This window comes from Artibeus jamaicensis, unplaced genomic scaffold (genome assembly GCF_021234435.1).
Source record: "Artibeus jamaicensis isolate MK-2021 breed Jamaican fruit bat unplaced genomic scaffold, CSHL_Jam_final contig_240, whole genome shotgun sequence".
NCBI lineage: Eukaryota > Metazoa > Chordata > Mammalia > Chiroptera > Phyllostomidae > Artibeus > Artibeus jamaicensis.
Genome location: NW_026521506.1, coordinates 15,322,212 through 15,339,999, shown reverse-complemented (window position 1 = coordinate 15,339,999; position 17,788 = coordinate 15,322,212).

Sequence of the window (17,788 nt, the reverse complement as noted above, 5' to 3'; positions counted from 1 at the left end):
TTATCTCATTTAATTCATACAATACTCTTGAATCAGGTGGTGTCTATAATTATCCCTGATTTATATGTGGAGTAACAGAGACACCAGAAGCTGTGTCAAAACACTTGAAAAACTCTAAAGGCTGTGCAAGTGTAGAGAATGATTGCGATGAAGATGTTGAGAGGTAGAAATATAAATGTGATCTTTGGCAAGTTACATCCCAAAACTGGGCTTAGTTTTCTTATTTGTAAAATGAAGTTTAACTCTTTCAAGGTACATCCAAAACTTCAAGTATAAATACAAAAGCTTGGAGTAAGGTTCATGGTCTATACACTATAAAGTAAATATTTTTTAAAAAAATTCAGATAAATTTACTTGTCAAGCTCTCTATGACAGCTCTATTAGGTTCACATGTTGAAGCATGAATGACGTCTCACCCATTGTCAAACCACATCTTTCTTTTATGTTTATTTGACGAGCATGAATGCTTCAAGATATTTTCAATGTTTCCTCCTTAGAGCACAATAAAAGGACCAAGGAACATTTTCCAGTAAAGGCTGCTTAGTGTGGATTATAATTTAATAATATATGTGTGGTTACTTTGTTGTGCTTACTGAACTATTTAATGTGCATTTTTCTGTAAGGCAAAAAGAATGTATTTCTTTTCCCATGTTTTAATTGTAAACATAATATTAAAATTTTTTCAGAAAGAGAAGGAAAGGAAGGAAGTGTGGAGAGAAAAGGAAGAAAAGAAAGAAAGGAGGGAGAGAGAGGAAGGAGAGAAAGAAGGAAGGAGAGAGGGAGAGAGAGAGACTGATTCTGCTCCAACCCAATCCCAATATTTTTCATTCTCAGATGCTTCTTTCAGTCCTCATTCAGGTACATTCAGGTTTTTCCCTAGTTCATTAATTCAGTCCACAGGTATTTTTAGGCCATACCATGTATCAGGCAGTCACTGTCTAGGGACTGGACATGCAGCAGTAAGATTATTGCAGCCCTAGTTGCAAGCTCTGTCTGTGTACATGCACTTTTATCCCCCCTTACCTTTTCTTTTTTGTGATTTAACATTATATTTTAAGCATTTTCCCATGTGTCTACTCTAAAAGAATGAGGACAGAGAAAATAAAATAGGCTGTCATCAGAGGGAATTAAGTTAAAACATTTGTGTAGTGCTACTTGGGGAAAGATTAGAACATAATAATGACTCTTTCTTGAGCACTTCCATTGTGACAGGCACTATCTAAATGATATTCATGTATGATCTCATTTACTTTAATCTTCACTGCAACTCTATGAGGTTGGAAATATTATATGATCCCCATTTTACATATAGGAAAACTGAGGGTCAGCAGGATTATTATTAGCTTAATATTGTATAGTTTATAAATTGCAAAGCCAGAAATGGAGATTCGGTCTGCATTGCCTCAAACGTTTTTTCTTAAGAAGCATTAATTTGGTTCCATTCTTTCTTTTTAGGGAGAGTAGGGAGTAGAAAATCATTCTATACCACTTTTTGCTCAAGTTCATAACTTCTTCCAGGCTCAAAGAGAAATAGAAGTAAAGAAAAAAGGACTTGGCTGGTGTAGCTCAGTGGACTGAGCACGGGCCTGCGAACCAAAGTGTTGTGGTTTGATTCCCAGTCAGGGCACATGCCTGGATTGCAGGCCAGTTCCCAGCAGGGAACCCGGGAGAGGCAACCATACATTGATATTTCTCTCCCTCCCTCCTTCCCTTCCCCTCTAAAGATGAATAAATAAAATTCTAAAAAAGTCAAGAGAAAGGAAGTAACATGCAACCTAGAGGAAGTGAAATAAGTACTCTTCCTTGACCTTTTTCTTGTCACAAGCCATGCTAGTGCATCATTTTTATTTGGAAAAACAACTGAGAAAATAATACGAACAAGCTATAAGCAATAACATAAAACAAATTACTAAGATATAGGAGCTAGACTGAATAGTTAAGGAATGCAGAAGACCCACAGCTTTATTGCATATGTGCACCAGTGATTGAAGAGAGGCCAGGGTCACCTTGAACCCTTGAGGTATCTCCAAGGTAATAACAACAACAAAAACAAAATTTCAGTAACAAGAACCTCTGGGAAGTCATGCAGCTGTTTACAGTGATAGTATCTTCAAAGACAATATGATATTATCTTCAATCCCTGCACAGCAGTTTCTCAAATATGAGCAATGTGTGGATATTTTCTATTGGAAAAAAAGTACTTCAAATACTCAACATTGATCTTTTATTATAATATTTCTTAAATATGTGTTAACATAAAATGAGACACAAACTCTTATGTTTATAGTAATTAAACAACTGTAAAACCAGACTGATTTTGCATATTAAATGCAAACAAAACTATAAAATCAATGAAATTCAAATCACTAACATTAATTTAATATACTGGATGATGCTGTTTTCCTGAAACTAAATCACTTTCCTCAATATTGGTATGTGCATTATTAAAACCCTTCTTCTGAATTAACTATGATATTATCTGCTTTCATTTGGAGCAAATATATCATTCATGCATTAGGTCCACCTCTGATTTTTTGTTTTGGGTCCAAAACAATTAAAACAGTGCTCTTCATACTATTATGATTGTAAATAGAAAAGCAAATTCCGATGTTGAAATTGCATAACAATATGTGGTTATAAAGTGGTCATCTACTTAATACGATCCTGGGAGACAACTCAAGAACTGCAGTTTTGGAAACACTAACAATTAAGAGAATAAGCTTTGGAGTCCTACAGATGATGTATCTTGTCTCTGGCTTTGTCACTTTCTAGTTACAACTTCTTCTGTTCTCAGGTTTCCTCTTATATAAAAGAGGAATGATAATTATTAGTACTTTAATTTTGCCAGCAGAGAGAGGCAGTGTGACCCACTTTCTAGACATGCATGATGCTTAAGCCCAAAATTGTAGAGAAACTTCAGAACTCCTCTGTAACTTATTTCAGAGCTCCCCTGTAACTCAAGAACTACACAAAGTTGGGCAAGTTGAAAAAAACTATTTCTCTGTCCTCCTACCTTACCCTACCAATATCTGCATATGCTGTCCCCAGTTTATGTTTTAGGCTGGAAACAGAATATATGATCCTTAAAAAGGAAACAATTGGCAATGCCAGTAGATAATTGAGAATTATTTGAACCCATGCCACAGACAGCTGTTTTTATCTGAAGCCCACCAAGAAGTGCTTGCTGTTTTGCTTCCTGGCCTGGCATGAATCCCTTGATTCCTGAGGCCCCCAAGGTTGAAAATAGCCTAGCCACCTGCTAATGGTTGGTGTATTTTTAGAAGGGGCAGGATTGGAAACAGGCCTCTGTATGCCTGGAACTTAAGCCAGACTGCTGGGTAGGTCTCTCACCTCCATTAGGTTGGGAGCTCCTGAGCTGCTGGATTAAATCTAGCAGCAAGTCATGAAAGAGGTAAGAGTGCTCTGAGAGGAGCAGATTGGAATAATGAGAAGAGGTGGGTTTTTTTTGTCTCAGAGGGGAGAATATGGGGAGAATAGTTTGAGTAGAGGGTTTTAGCTAATAGATATTTGGATAAAGAATATAGGAAAGTTATATAAAAGGTATAACCTCATAATAAGCAGAAATCACACCATTAGACCCTTTGTTTAAAAATAAAGTACACCCACCTTGGATGGTGTGGCTCAATGGACTGAGCACCAGTGTGAGAACCAAAGGGTTGCCAGTTCAATTCCCAGCCAGGGCACATGCCTGGGGTTGTGGGCCAGGTCTCCAGTAGGGGACATTCAAGAGGCAACTACACGTTGATGTTTCTCTCCCTCTCTTTCCTTCTCCCTTCCCTTCTCTAAAAATGAGTAAATAAATAAAATCTTCAAAAAATATTAAGAAAAGAAACTATAGTTAAATTTGATCTTATCTTTCCAATCTCTCAAAAAAGCCCAATATACTATAAATGGTTCAATACCATGTATTTGTCAAATTATAACAGAGAGGTCCAAAGGTTTTGTTTTCTCCTTCCTCTTATTCCCATCCCACTCTAGAAAAAATTTTATTCTTGTTTCATGGTAGGTCTCTCTCTCTTCTGATTGATTTACCAAAGTCATTCTTCCAAACTAACAGAAGATTTGCACTAAGTGAATATACACTTACAGAGAGTGAAGAAATGAATACATGGGAGAGCAGAAGTGGAGGGCCTAACTTAATCTGGGAGACAGAAAATATTTCCTAGAGAAAATATTAGGATTAATATTGTACACAAATGCTCATAGCAGATTTATTTGTAATAGCTGCAAAGTATAGATGCCCAAGTCTTCATCAAGTGGTGAATGGATAAGCAAACTGTGGTCCATCCATATAAAAGGAATGAACTGTTTACACATACAACACCATTGATGAATCTCAAGATAATTATTCTGAGTCAAAGAAGCCAGACCAAAATAAAAACAGTTCATTTATGTAAAACTCTAAAAATGCTAACTATATTAAATACGTACAGCTTTTTACATGTCAATCATACCTCAATAAAGTGATTTAAAAATGCAATTTAATCTTTAGTGACATAGATCATATCAGGGGTTGATTGGAGAGTAGGGTAAGGAGGAGAGATGGGAACTAAACAAAGTCATGAGAACATTTTGGGGGGGTGATTCATGTGTTCATTATCTTGATTGTGGTGTTGGTTTCATGGGTGTGTGTATACTTATGTTGAAACTTACCAGTTTGTACACTTTAAATGCATGCAGTTTGTTGTAGATTCATTAAATTTCAGTCTGTTTTAAAAATATTTTTAAATTGAATTTAAGATCTGAAGAATTAACAGTGGGTAATTGTGGTGCTGATGTGGGAGTGGGGAGGGGTAGTGGGCTGGGGACCAAGAGCACTCCAAACAGAGAGAAAAATGTATAAAGTTTCTGGAGTGGGTGGAAGGGTATGACATGTTTGAAGAATTCAGGACAGTTCTATTCGAATCAGTTGAGAGATCAAAGGGACAAGTAGCAGGAGATGAGATAAGAAAAGTCAGCAGAGACCAGATCATGCAGGGCCTCACATTCACCTATTCTTTTAGTAAATATTTTCTGAGTGCTTAGTATGTGCCAGGAGCAGTTTTAGGTCTTTGGGATTGAATTCATTCGGTAGGGCTACCATAACACAGTACCACAGACTAGGGAGTTTAAACAACATAAATTTAATTTCTCACATTTATAGAGGCTAGAAGTTGGAAGTCAAGGTTTTGGCAGGGTTGGTTCCTTCTGAGGCCTCTCTCCTTGGTTTGTTGATGGCCATCTTCTCCCTGTGTCTTCACATTATCTTCCTTCTGTGCATGTCTGTGCCCTAATTTCCTCTTCTTATAAGAACACCAGTCATATCGGATTAGGGTCCACTCACATGACCTCATTTTAACTTAATTGCCTCTTTAAAGGCCTTCCCTCAAAACACAGTTATTTACAGGAGGGGGAGAGAACACAGTTCAGTCCATAACAGGGATATACCTGTGTATAAAACAAAGATGCCTTCCCTCATGGAGAGGGTATTATTCTAGAAGGGGAAGACAGAGAATAAAAAATAGTCATAATAAATATATAGACTCTTAGAAGCACATAAATGTTAAGGGGAAAAAGTAGGGAAGGATGAGGGGATTGGAATTATGAGCTGTGTGACAGAATGTAGAAGTCCAGATAAAAGTTAAGAGGGAGAGTTATAGTTTTATTTTTTTTATCCAGGAGGGATGAAAAGCTATTGATGGGTTTTAAACAGAGTGGTGGCATGATATTTGCTTTTGAAAAACACCATTCTACTTGTAGAAAATGAGGAGTTCTGGCCAAGATGGAGGTGTAGGTAGAAGCCCTTTGCTTCCTCACACAACCAAAAGGAGGATACCAGCCAATCTAAAATCAATAAACAACCAGAAGTGCCAGAAAATCAAACTGCATGGAACTCCGACAACCAAGGAATTTAAAAAAAATCAACCAGACTGGTCAGGTGGCAGACTTCAAAAGCTGGGCCAACTCAGAAAAACCAAGGCAAGGTGGTGGACTGCATGGGCAGGGCTGGCTGAAGGCAAAGCTGAGACTCAGAGCTGACTTTGGACGACAGTGGGGGTTGCTGTGGTGGGAGAAGCTGCCAGCCTCACACAAGATTTTGTTGGAAAGGGTGCTACAGACAAGCAGGTGAGCTGCATTGTTCCCTCTCTAGCCCCTCCCCCACAGGTAGTACCACAGCAGAGCAAAGGTGGTTGTGCTGCCCAGGGGGAATACCTAAGGTCACACCCCCTTCCAACTTATCAGGTGCACCAAGACAAAGATATATGGCCCAAATGAAAGAACAGAGAAAAACTTCAGAAAAAGAACTAAGCAATGAGAAGATAGACAACCTAATGGAGAATTTAAAGCCCTAGTAATCAAAATGCTCACAGATCTGATTGAGCTTGGTTGAAAAAAGAAAAAAAAAAAAACAAGTGAAAGATACCCAAAATGAACTAAAGCAAAATATTCAGGGAACCAACAGTGACAGGAAGGAAACCAGGAGTCAAAGCAACGTTTTGGAACAAAAGGAAAAAATAAACATCCAACTGGAACGGAATGAAGAAACAAAAATTCAAAAAAGTGAAGGGGGATTTATGAACCTCTGGGATAACCTGAAGTGTTTCAATATCCAAATTATAGGGGTACCAGAAGGCGAAGAGGAAGAGTAAGAAATTGAAAACTTATTCAAACAAATAATGAAGGAAAACTTCCCCAGTCTGGTGAAGGAAATAGACTTCCAGGAAGTCCAGGAAGGCAGAAAGTCCCAAAGAAGTTGGACCCAAAGAGGAACACACCAAGGCACATCATAATTAAGCTACCCAAGATTAAAGATAAGGAGAGAATCTTAAAAGCAGCAAGAGAAAAGAAGATAGTTACCTACCAAGGAATTCCCATATGACTGTCAGCTGATTACTTTTTTTAATTTATTTTTTATTGATTATGCTGTTACAGTTGTTCTATTCCCCCCTTCATTCCCCTCCACCCTACCCCCCATCCCCACCATTACCCCCCTTTAGTTTATGACCATGTGTCTCAAGTTCTTTAGATTCTGTATTTCCCATACTATTCTTGCCCCCCATCTATTTTCTATCTACTGTCTATGTTACTTACTTTCTGTACCTTCTCCCCCCTTCTCCTCCTCCCACTCCCCTGTTGCTAACCCTCCTTGAGATCTTCATTTCTATGTTTCCACTCCTGATCTAGCTGTCCTTTTAGTTTGCTTTTGTTTTAGGTGTGGTTGTTAATAACTGTGAGTTTGTTGGAATTGCACAGGAAACCAGTAGCGATGAAAAGGAAACTGGGACTCAAATCAATGGAGTGGACCAGAAGAAAGCAAATAATGGCCAAACAGAAAAGAGTGAAGAAGCAAGAATTCAAAAAAATGAGGAGAGTCTTAGGAACTTCCAGGACATCTTTAAACGTTCCAACATCCGAATTATAGCTGATTTCTTAAAAGAAACCTTGTAGGCAAGAAGGGGCTGGAAATTATTTGAAGGCATGAAAGGCAAGGACCTACATCCAAGATTACTCTATCAAGCAAAGCTATCATTTACAATGGAAGGGCAGATAAAGTGCTTCCCAGATAAGGCCAAGTTAAAGGAGTTCATCATCACCAAGCCCTTATGCCCTTATTATGAAATGTTAAAGGGACTTATCTAGGAAAAAGAAGATAAAAATATGAAAAGTAAAATGAAAACAAATTCACAACTATCAACAAATGAACCTAAAAGAAAACAACAAAAACAAAAATAAGCAAACAACTAGAACAAGAACAGAATCAGAGAAATAGACATCACATGGAGGGATTTCAGTGGTGAGGGGGAAGGGAGGAATAGTAGGGGAAAGGTACAGGGAAGAAGAAGTATAATTAATAGGCAAAAAATAGATGAGGAGAGATAAAAATGGTATAAGAAACAGAGGATTCAAAGAACTTATATGTATAACCCATAGACATGAACTGGGGGGGATGCTGGAGGGTTGGGGCATGGAGGGGGATAAAGGGGGGGAATTGGGAAAACTGGAATAGCATAATCAATAAAATATACTAAAAAAAAGAAATCACATCCATCTAGACAGATAGGAGAGGCACAGACACAGAACGGGATGGTCACTCACCCACATGTGGTGGATAAAAATTTGGGAGGGATATCTCTGGAACTAGGGAGTCCCAGCTCTACATCAGGGCCCCCAGCCTAGGGATCCAGTGCCAGGAAGACAAGTCACCACAACTTCTAGCTGCAAAACCCAGTGTACATTGAATTGGTGGAAGAACCCCAAGCAGTTCTTCTTAAAGAACCCATACACAGACTTACCTACTCAAACTAACTCCCTCTGAGCTCCAACACTGGGGTAGCAGCTTGAAAGGCACTAGCAGCACAGAGGAAGAAACTGGTCTGTCATCAAGGCAAACAGAGGTCATTGTCCCTTTTCTAAACATTCCACCCACACAGCTGGCAAGATGTTGCCACATCTGAGACTCCATCAACTTGGCTAACACTGTTTGCCCTGCCTTGGAGATCCCCAGAGTCTCCATCCCACCAACTTACGGGCCTATCCAAGCTGCTATACCATATGAATGGCAGATCTTGGGTAATACTTCACAACTTCCTAAATCCTATCAAACATAAAACAGCTGGCCTCAGTGATCTCCAGGCTCAGCACTAGCAGCAGCCAGACTACATTAACAGCTTGGCTTCTCCTAGGAAGTTCCAGGCCCACAACAATGAGCAACCATCTCAGATTGCTTAATAGGTCATGCAGGGTGGCCCTGAGCAAGACACAGGTGAGGGCTAACCTTGGCCTGTACCACCTGAGGAAAGACCAGAGACTGCCCACCAAGGGGATAGCTATAGGCCATGTCTGAGCACCACCACCCTGCCCTGACACAGCTGACCCTCCACGGAGAACATCAGTTGATGTTCAGTGGTCATAGCCAGACCTTGCAGCTGACTGGCCTGGTTAAATCCCTCCCATTGATTTGCCAACAGCAGCTGAGTCTCAAGGACAAGAGGAGGGTATACTTAGCGAACAAGAAGGGCACACCTTGAGTACTTAGCTTAGGTGATAGGGGAGGCTGTGCCACTGGACCGTATAGGACACCTACTACATTAGGCCACACTACCAAGACACAGAGTCAAAGCAGCTCTACCTAATACATAGAAATAAACACAGGGAGGCTGCTGAAATGAGAAGACAAAGAAACATGGCCCAAGTGAAAGAACAGATCAAAGTTCCAAAAATAGAACTAAGTGATGAAGAGATAGTCAACCTATCAGATGCAGAGTTCAAAACACTGGTAATCGGATACTCACAGAAATGGTTGAGTATAGTTGCAAAATAGAGGAAGAAGTGAAGGCTATGAAAACTGAAATAAAGAAAATATACAGGGAAGCAACAGTGACAGAAAGGAAATTGGGACTGAAATTAACGATCTGGAACAGAAGGAAGAAATAATCATTCAATCGGAACATTATGAAGAAACAAGAATGCAAAAACTAAGGAGAGGCCTGGAACCTCTGGGACAACTTTAAATGTTCCAACATCTGAATCATAGGGGTGCCAGAAGAGGAAGAGCAACAAATTGAAACTTACTTGAAAAAATAGTGAAGGAGAACTTCCCCAATCTGGCAAAGGAAATAGACTTTCAGAAAGTCCAGGAAGCTCAAAGAGTCCCGAAAAAGTTGGACCCAAGGAAGCACACACCAAGGTACATCATAATTACATCACCCAATATTAAAGACAAGGAGAGAATCCTAAAAGCAGCAAGAGAAAAGGAGACAGTTACCTACCAAGGAATTCCTGTAAGACTATCAGCTGATTTCTTGAAAAAACTGTGCAGGCATGAAAGGGCTGGGAAGAAGTATTCCAAGTCACAAAAAGCAAGGACCTATATTCAAGATTACTCTAGCAAAGCTATCATTTAAAATGGAAGGGCAGCCCTGTCTGGTGTACCTCAGTGGATTGAGCATGGGCCTATGAACCAGAGGATCACAGTTTCATTCCCAGTCGGGGCACATGCCTGAGTTGCAGGCCAGTTCCCAGTGGGGGACCCATGAGAGGCAACCATACATTGATATTCTCTCCCTCTTTCCTTCTCTTCCCCTCTAAAGATAAATAAATAAAATCTTTAAAAAAATAAAATGGAAGGGCAGATAAAGTGCTTCCCAGATAAGGTCATGTTAAAGGAGTTCATTATCACCAAGCCCTTATTATATGAAATGTTAAAGGGATTTATCTAAGAAAAAGAATATCAAAACTATGAACAGTAAAATGACAACAAACCCACACCTATCAACAACTGAAACTAAAAACAAAAACAAACTAAGAAAACAACTAGAACAGGAACAGAATCACAGAAATGGAGATCATATGGAGAGTTATCAGTGGGGAGGGGATAGAAGGAGAGTGGGGGAAAAGGTACATGGAATAAGAAGCATAATTGGTAGGTACAAGATGAATGGGGGGTGGTTGAGAGTAGTGTAGGAAATGGAGAAGCTGAAGAATTTACATGGACTATCCATGGACATGAACTTAGGTGGGCTAATAGTGGAGGGAGAGGGGTGGGGATAGAGGGGGAGAAAAAATGGGACAACTGTAATAGCATAATCAATAAAATATATTAAAATAAAAATAAAAACATTGTTTTCAAGTATATTAGTTCAGTCTGCCTTCCAAATGTGTCCATGAAGTGAGTAGAGCAGTAGGTGAGTGTGCCGAGTTGTAGATCTTGGATGCTTAATGAAATTTTAGGGCTGCCCTTTGACATGTTCCCTGAAACAGGGTGTCTTAAAAGTCTTAGTGCCATTTTAAGCTTTACATATATTTTATTGATCACCTACTGGATTACTAGATAGAAAGTTTGAGATTGGTCTTCCATTTGTTAGAGAAGCCAAGGAGTTAATCATGAAGGGTTGAGTCACAGGGAGTACAAACTTGGGAAAGAAACAGAGTGAAAGCATAAAGACAGCAAGATATCAGAAAGCTACCCAGGGCACCATGTAGGAACTCCATGAAAATCCTTAAAATTTTCAGTAAAGGTACCCAGTTTAGAAAATCTTGAGTGTGTCTGGATTTCTTGTGGGAAATGGCAACACTCATTTGAGCTTAATGCATTACAGAACCAAAATGGCATGAATGAATGTCTGGGAGCATGGAGGCACTGAAGTATGAGACTGTGAAATCATGAAAATCCTCCAGAGAGTACTGAAATATGAGCTGAAATTTGGGGTGATTCAAGTCAGTATCTGGGCTATATCATCATTAGGTAGTATGGACTCCCCATGACTTGTTACAAGAAAATTGCCTAGTCTCAGTGGCCCATGGTGTTTATTTCTTTTTTAAAATCAGGTCTCATATTCTTAATAATAATTAGTATGTACTGAATACCTTCTACATTCTAGTCTCTTTACAAACATGCATTATGTTCAGAGAAGGACATATTGTCTGAAGTACAGATTTATAGAAGAAGAATCTAACTAAGTTCAGAGAAGTTTAGCTTGTTTTGATAGTTCATGATTCCGTACTCCTCACAGTAAACCATTGAGGCCCATATGCCTTATTCCACAATTGTCTTCTAAATTCAAAAGGAATTCCTGACTTTGGCTTCTTTCCCCTTAATCCTATGCCTAAGACCATATCCTTGTCTTAGTCAATTTTCTGTAGTGAATAGAGAGCCTTGTGTAACAGCGTTGTAATCTAACAGGTGTAAAGAGTATAGGTGCTCTGATTGTCAAAACAGAAGGTAAAGACCATTCTTAGCTCTGTTCACAGGGTCATTAAGGTATAGGCTCCTCTTGGTGTCATTCAGGCCTCCTCAAGCTCCTGGAACATGGAAAATGTGTATACTATTTAAATAATAAAACAAATTAATTCATACATGGTGTTGCCATCTAGTAGGCAATTCAAAAATGGTTTTAACTGTTATCTTAATAATTTATAGTTACAATATATGTAGTGTGGTATAGGAAGAAAAAGTACAGAATAATTTTTTCTGTGGTTCTTTCAGTAAGTTTGGGCTGGGAGTTAGGACAATAGAAAGTCTATTTCCAAGACCATGAACAGAAACTTCTGGCTAGACCTACCACAGACTCATTGCAGTCCAGCAACCTCACTATACAGGTGGGCAAATTTCGAGGTCCACAATAAACAAAGGTCATAGAGATAGTTAGTGGTTCAATGGAAATCAGTTCCTAGTTTTGCAAAAAGTACTCTAGGTAATTAAAACTGCTTCCCTTATCTGTTCTGCCACCTGCAGTTATGATTGCTATTACTTTTTACCAAAATAGTAAAAATAAAAAGGAGAGAAGCTCCTGGGCAAAGGCTTCCCATATGGTATAGCAATGCCATATGTCTGAATAGTCTAGAATTAAATTTATGCCCTTTAATGCCTTCATATGCCTAGACTTGTGATGTGTCTGGATTGTCAGCAGATAAGAATTCTGCTGAAGGCTTGCTGGTGTTCAGCCCTATGTTAGCCACATGTACCAGTCCCAGCCTTTGACTCGAGGTAATGGGACAACTAGGCAATATCCCCCACTCTTCTCAGAAGGCCCTTCCCAAAGTAAGCTCAGTTCCAAAGTAGCATGCCTTTATAAAGGCTATAAGCCATATCTTCTCTCTAAGTCTTAATCCCAAGATGACCAGTGCCAATGCCACCCTCTAGGCAAAATTCCTGAGGTAAAGATATGGTGATTTTGAGTATTTATTCAAAAGTTACACAATTTTGGAATAACAGTTTTCCACATTAGTCACTTAAGCTTATCAATTAAGGCTAACCTCTTTAACTCTTCTTTTTTTTTTACTTAAAGAAATATATTTTATTTATTTATTTTTAGACAAAGGGGAAGGGAAGGAGAAAGAGAAGAAGAGTGTGTGGTTGCCTTTGACATGTCCCCTACTGGGGACCTGGCCTGCAGCCTACACATGTGCCCTGACTGGGAATCAAACTGGTGATCCTTTGGTTCCAAGGCTGGCATTCAATCCACTGAGCCATAGCATACCAGCCAGGGCATAAACTCTTTAACGCTTTAGTTACAGCTTTAATCACTTACACTTATCAAGTAAAACTAAACTGTTTAACACCTGAGTTCTCCTATCATGCTCCCCACCCCTACCATTATGTTTTTCTTTTTAACTTTTTCTTTTTTTAAAAGATTATATATATTTATCTTTAGAGGAGAAGGGAAGGAGAGAAGAAGAGAAACATCAATGTATGGTTGCCTCTCATGGGTCCCCTGCTGGGAACTGGCCTGCAACCCAGGCATGTGCCCTGACTGGGAATTGAACCATGATCCTCTGGTTCGCAGGCCCGCACTCAATCCACTGAGCTATACTCGCCAGGGCTCTACCATTAGTTTTTAATTATCTTATTTTATAGGATTAGTTTACAAACTAAAACAACGTAAGATACAAAAGCTACACAATTTTGGAAGAATGGCAGGCTTCTGCCTCAGAGCCCATCCCCTCTAGAACACCCAGAGAAGAATAACCCTGCCACCCTCTACCAGACCAGCCTGATCCTACACTGTGTCCTGAGTTCATTCCCAAACAAAATTCCATCAGTTGGGAAACACAGGCAGCTGCAGCACCATTATCCAGGCATCCATGAAGAAGAGAGTCTCAGAGAGCCCCTCCTCTGCCCTCTTTTTGTTTTAATTCTCCAGCTCGTAATTCCATGTGCTCTGGAGGCATTCAGCTTCTCAGCCAATCCCGTCCTAGACTGTTTACCATTTCCTAGGGCAACCTCCTCTGGAGGCCCCTTCCTACTCCTCCCTAGTGATCTGATCAGATATCTCTGTATCATTAGTTCAGTTTGTTCATTAGACTCCACATATGAGTGAAATCATATGGTATTTGTCTTTCTCTGACTGACTTATTTCACTTAGCATAATGTTCTTCAGGTCCATCCATGCTGTCACAAAGAGTAAGATTTTCTTATTCTTCTTTTTTATGGCTGAGTAATATTCCATTGTATAAATGTCCCATAGTTTTATCCACTTATGACCCCTTTCAACTACCCAAATTTATGGTAATGAGGTGACTTTTGTACCCCACCTAAGGATAGGGGCATTGGTTGCCAAGTCCCTGGTTGAACCAACCATGTAATTGGAGGGTTGGAACTCTTGCTCCCACCCCACCCCTGACTTCTGGGGAAGGTTAAGGGGCCAGGAGGTTGTATCAATCACCAGTGGTTAATGATTTCATCAATCATGCATATGTAATAAAGCCTCCATAAAAACCCCAAAAGACAAAGTTTAGAGAGCTTCCAGGTTGGTGAACCAGAATTCTTTCTCATGCTGCCATGCTGGGCTTCAAAATCCATAGGGACAGAAGCTCCTTTGTTTCAGACTTCACCTATTTGTCTCTTTTTCTGGATGTTGATTCATATACTTTAATATCCTTGGCTATAAACCAGTAGTCTAGTGAGTAAACTGGTTTCCTAAATCCTGTGAGCCACTTCAGCAAATAAACCAAACTCACTGGTTTATTTGGGAATAAAGAGGGAATTGTGGGAACCTCTAATTTATAGTCAGTAGTTCAGAAGTACAGCACAGGTAACAACCTGGACTTGTGATTGGCATATGAAGTGGAGAACGGTGTTATGGGACTGAGCCCTTTACCTGTGGGGACTGATGTTATCTCAGTGTGGATATTGTCAAAATGGAGTTGAATTTGACTCAGTGAATCCACTTCTGGGTATATATCTGAAGAAACCCAAAACACTAACTTGAAAGAATATATGCCCCTCTGTGTTTATTGCATTGTGATTTACTGTAGGCAAGCAGTGGAAACAGACCAAGTACCCATCAATAGGCAGGTGGTTAAAGAAATTGTGGTACATTTACATTGGAATAGTACTTGAGCATAAAAAGAATGAAACCTTACCCCTGTGATGGTCATGGATGGACCTAGAGGGTATTATGCTAAGTGAAATAAGTCAAAGAAAGATAAATATCATATAGTTTCACTTATATGTGGAATCCAGAGAACAAAATAAATGAACAAAGTAGAAACATACCAATAGATACAGAGGACAGTCTGATGGTTGCCAGAGGGGAGGAAAGTTGGGGACTGGGTGAAAAGGCTAAGGAACTAAGTAGAAATTGATACTTACAAAATAGTCACAGGGATATAAAGTACAGTATAGGGAATATAGACAATAATATTGCAATAACTGTGCCAGGTGGGTACAGAAAATATAGGGGGGGGGCACTTCGCTGCAGACCTGAAACTAATATAAAATAATGTTGGATGTAAACTGTAATTGAAAAATAAAATGAAAATGAAAAAATCTAGTTGAATTGTAGGATATGCAGCTGGTGTCAGAGAATTGGTAGCACAGACAGAGAATAAAGTGCAGACAAGTCCACACTTTAAAATTGTTAGAGCAGAATCTTATCTGGATTTTTTTTTAATTCAGTAGGTCTAGGGTAGATTCTAGAAATGTGTTTTTAACAAGATCTCCCAGTGATTCTTATCTTCTGGCAAATTTGGGAAACCATGATTTAAAACATTATGCCCAGAAATTTGCAATAAAGGTTTTGATTCCAAATGTGGAATCTCAAATGCACATACCTAAGTAATAGAGTGTAAAGGTTTTTAAAAATTGTAATAATCAAACAGACATTACATTTGTAGAGCATCCTATAGTTACATCATCACACATTGTGTAAATATTACCACCTTAGAATCTTTTAAAAGGCTGCTAAACTGTTAAAAGTGTAGGCCAAGGATTCTTGTCCCCATTTCAGGGATGAGGAAACCCTGCCAGGGTATAGTTTGTAGTATAATTCGAGAGAAAATAAATACAATTAAATGATGCAAGAACAACACAAATCAAGATGCATACTTTGCAAGAAAGAATACCTTATAATACAGAATACAAGGTTTGAGGGGTTATGGAGTCCAAGGGTAGCCTGGGCGAGAAGGAGTCCAAAACCTCCCACAGGCAGGAGTTGTGTCTGCATGTGGAAACTCAGTTATTTTCTATAGCACCAGGAAATTTTACTACACTGTATTCTCATGTGAACTGTATGGGTTACATTTTCCACAACCACATACTGTACCACAAACCAGTCTGACCTGCAAGGGAAGTACAAGCTTTGGTCCTTTCGCAATGCTCTTGCTGCCTAACCAGTTTGTGTTTGCAAAGTGACATTGGCTGGGTCAAGATGGAGGTGACCTAGGGAAGAGAGTATAGTTGTACAAGGCATGGCCTAATATTCTTTCTGGGCTTATTTAGGGCCTCAGATGCTGTGGAGTCGAAGGATTTCATTTCATCCAATTGTATTGGCATCTTTTCTGGATTAGGTATTGGTGTTAGCAGCTGAGTAATTCATAGTCTAGGTAGAAGAGAAAGGAAGACATTTATATGACTAGTGATTATGTAAGTCAGGAAAAATTGCAAAGCAGAATAAGCAATGTTCTATGCTGATTGAGCAGTAGTTAATAGAAGTTCCATTTGTTTATTTTAACTTTAGCTTCTCTTGTTCAAGGGGACATATAAAAAAAGATATTACTCAGGCTGATATCAGTTTACCACCTATGTTTTTCCCACTATGGGTTTTATGGTTTTCAGGCCTTACATATAAGTCTTTAATGTATTTTGAGTTTATTTTTGCATATGGTATAAAACGAGTGATCCAGTTTCATTTTTTTGCATGTCTGTCCAGATTTCCCAATACCACAACCAACTGAATTGAAGAATATATTCTCATGTCCAATAAGGAGTTGATTTCCAAAATATACAAAAGAACTTATACAACTCAATAACAACAACAACAAAAATAAACAATCCAATCCAAAAATGGGCAGAGGACACAAAGAGACATTTCTCCAAAGAAGACATACAGATGGCCAACAGACATGAAAAGATGCTCAACATCACTAATCATCCGGGAAATGCTAATCAAAAGTACAATGAGATATCAGCACCTTATACCTGTCAGCATGGCTATTATCAAAAAGTCAACAAGTAGCCTTTGACTGGTGTGGCTCAGTGGGTTGGGCATCATCCCACAAACAGAAAGGTCACCCATTTGATTCCAGGTCAGGATTACAGCCCAGGTACCCAGGTGGAGTCCTGGGAGAGGCAACTAATCATTGTTTCTTTTGCACATCTATGTTTCTCTCCCTCTCTTTCTCCCTTTCTTCTCCTCTCTCTAAAAATAAATACATAAATAAAATCTTTAAAAATAATAAAAAATAAAGTTAAAGTCAACAAATAAAATGTATTGGTGAGGATGTGGAGAAAAAGAACTCTTGTGCACTCTTGGTGTGGTTGCAAGTTGGTGCAGCCACTGTGGAAAACAGAATGGAGATTCCTCAAAAACTAAAAGTAGATATACCATAGGACCCAGCAACTCCACTTCTGAGTATTTATCTGAAGAAGAAAGAACACTAATTTGAAAAGATATATGCACCCCTATGTTTATTGCAGTATTAGTTACAATAGCCAACATATGGAAGCAAACTTAGGTGTCTGCCAATAAATGAATGGATAAAGAATGGGATATATGCAGTCATAAAAAGAATGAAATTTTGCCATTTGCAAGAGCCCAAAGGGTATTACATTAAGAAGTGAAATAAGTCAAACAGAAAGACAAATGCCATATAGTTTCACTTATAAGAGGAAGCTAATGAACAAAATAAACTAATGAGCAAAATGGAACCAGAAGCATGGAAATGTGGAAACCATAGAGGAGGTGGGTGGGGAATAATGGTGGAAGAAAGGGAAATGACTAGTCAAAGAACACATATAAAAGACCCATGCACATGGCCAATGGTGTGGGAACTGACTGTGGAAGCA